Genomic DNA, 2,500 nt, shown 5'->3' on the forward strand with positions numbered 1-2,500 from the left:
CTGATCCTACTGCAGCATGCACACAGAGGTCCAGCACACACACACACACACACACACACACACACACAAACACACACCTCCTACTGAAGCTGTATCCATATGGAGGCCATCAGTAGAGGTAGAGCTCTGCCCAGCACCTCGCTCTGTCACGTCTCACAACATTCCTGTGCGTGAGAGGACCGCTCTTAACCAGCACCACATGAGCCTTTAAATCACTCTACTCTGCCAGGCCTAGTCAATTAGGTGCGCAGGGACAGTCTGTGTGTGTGTGTGTGTGTGTGTGTGTGTGTGTGTGTGTGTGTGTGTGTGTGTCTACATGTGTTTGGAGGTGAAATGGCAGCTGTGCCATGGAATAGCCACGGCCTGTTATGTAAGGTGTCTGTGAGAGTCCAGGCTGCAGTACTCCCCCCCCCCAAACGACTTCCACCCCAGCAGGGGCCCCTTTGGCTCAGCACGCGCGGCCCCCAGGGGCTAACCAAGCCCGCAGCCCAGCCAGGCCCTTTCCTGTCCTGCTCCAGCATCGCATGATATTAGGTAACATAGCAAAACTCTCCCAACACAGGGTTGCGTAACAAGCAGACATAGAGGAAGAGAAACAGAGAGAGAGAGGTAGAGAAGGGGAGAGAAAGGGGGGGGGGGGGGTCTGGGAGTGAAACTCATGGCCCTATTTTCTGCAGAGGGTACATCCATTGGCTATGTCACTCATCACCCTGCCAACTGCACTCATGGCACAGCAAGAGAGAGAGAGAGAGAGAGAGAGATGAAGACGGATGAAGACCGAGAAAGAGAGAGCAAGTGAAAGATGACTGCTGAATGTGAGGGTAGGGAAAGCAAGGCACACTTGTCCACTATTGATATGTTTCAAAATATGTTTTCAAAGTCTGCACTTCTTAATAATAACGGGACGTTGGAAACGTCAATTTTGTTTTGTTCTTTCTTTTCCTTGTTTTGACATATTTTGTACATATACTGTATAAATACCTGTTGTGATACAATAACATTTTTGAATTGAATTGGGTGGAAGTAAAGTGAAAGGGAGAGAGATACAGACAAAGAGAGGTGAAAGAGAGAGAGAGAGAGAGAGGGAGGCACACAAAGGTGAAAGAGCGAGAGATACAGACACAGCAAGGTGAAAGAGAGAGTCTGGCCTCTGCAAACAGTCTCATAACACTAGACATAGCACTAGACGTTGATGGATTGTTGGGAGGCCACACAGCCCACTAAGCCACTGATCAGCATTCTCAATCAATCTCTCCCCTCTCCAATTCTTTTTCTTTTTCCTCTCTTTCTATCTATCCCCGATCCCCCTCTCTTTCTATCTACCCCCGATCCCCCTCTCTTTCTATCTACCCCCGATCCCCCTCTCTTTCTATCTATCCCCGATCCCCCTCTCTTTATATCTATTCGCTGCCCTGCCCTCTTTCTATCTATCCCCGATCCCCCTCTCTTTATATCTATTCGCTGCCCTGCCCTCTTTCTATCTATCTGCTGCTCCCATTCTCTTTCCTTTTTCCTTCATCTTCCTGGGGTGACAGTGTGTCACTCAGACAGCTGGACCAGAAATTGAAAGGCAACCTCATCAATCAACAGCCCCCCTCTGTGTGTGTGTGTGTGTGTGTGTGTGTGTGTGTGTGTGTGTGTGTGTGTGTGTGTGTGTGTGTGTGTGTGTGTGTGCATGTTGCAGGAGGAGTGGAGTGGAGCATGTCTACACAGCAATAATAAATTATTCGGAGTCAGAAAAATAAAGAGAGAGGAGAGGAGAGAAGAGGATGGAGAGAGAGAGGAACGATTGGGGGGGGGGGTTAAAAGAGAGATATCTGACCCTTGCATTGAGCCTGTCCAAATCACCAGCAGCTGAGGACAGATACTGGAGATAAGATAGCAGTGCCCTGTTCTTTGGGATTACACTACTGTGGCCATTAACAGTCTAAAGTCTGCAGACACACCAGCTTTTATAAGTGAACTGCACTGAAGCCACCTGGCCCATACGCAGATAACAAGTAGTTATAATATATACATTCTGATAAGTGCTGTGCTGTTTGAGACTCATTGCAATGATTTGTACCGAATCAAATGATGATTTGGCAAATCAAATCAAGAGCTACAGAGAGGGTGAGAGTAGCACCCTATGTGTGAGCATTCAACACACACACACACACACACTCACACTCACTCCCACCCCACCACTCCCACTCACACTCCCACTCACACCCACTAACACACACAGGCTAGCGAGATGAGATCAGAAAGGATTGTCTCCGCCACCCCACTCCACGCCACTCTCCATGGCTCGCCATATGGCTGAGTGGGCTTCCGTGCCGACCACCAGCTGAGTGCTATATTTAGTAGGGCCCGCACTTGGAGATAACTAGCTGGCATTAACCTGCAGCACGAGGGCCCTCACACACACACACACACACACACACACACACAAATACATCTACTATTGTGACCAGCTCGGCGGCAGAAAAGCTGCTTTTGAGATTCTTCCATCGCCTTG

The 2,500-nt window shown here is 49.0% G+C and overlaps 1 protein-coding gene across 1 annotated transcript in view; it reads right to left on the reverse strand.

Annotated features, from left to right (window-relative positions):
• rasgef1ba (RasGEF domain family, member 1Ba) overlaps positions 1–2,500 on the reverse strand; it is a 32,687-nt gene that overhangs the window by 19,543 nt on the left and 10,644 nt on the right. The gene's annotated exons all lie outside the window — the stretch shown is intronic.

Source organism: Alosa alosa, chromosome 5, assembly GCF_017589495.1.
Source record: "Alosa alosa isolate M-15738 ecotype Scorff River chromosome 5, AALO_Geno_1.1, whole genome shotgun sequence".
Lineage (NCBI taxonomy): Eukaryota > Metazoa > Chordata > Actinopteri > Clupeiformes > Clupeidae > Alosa > Alosa alosa.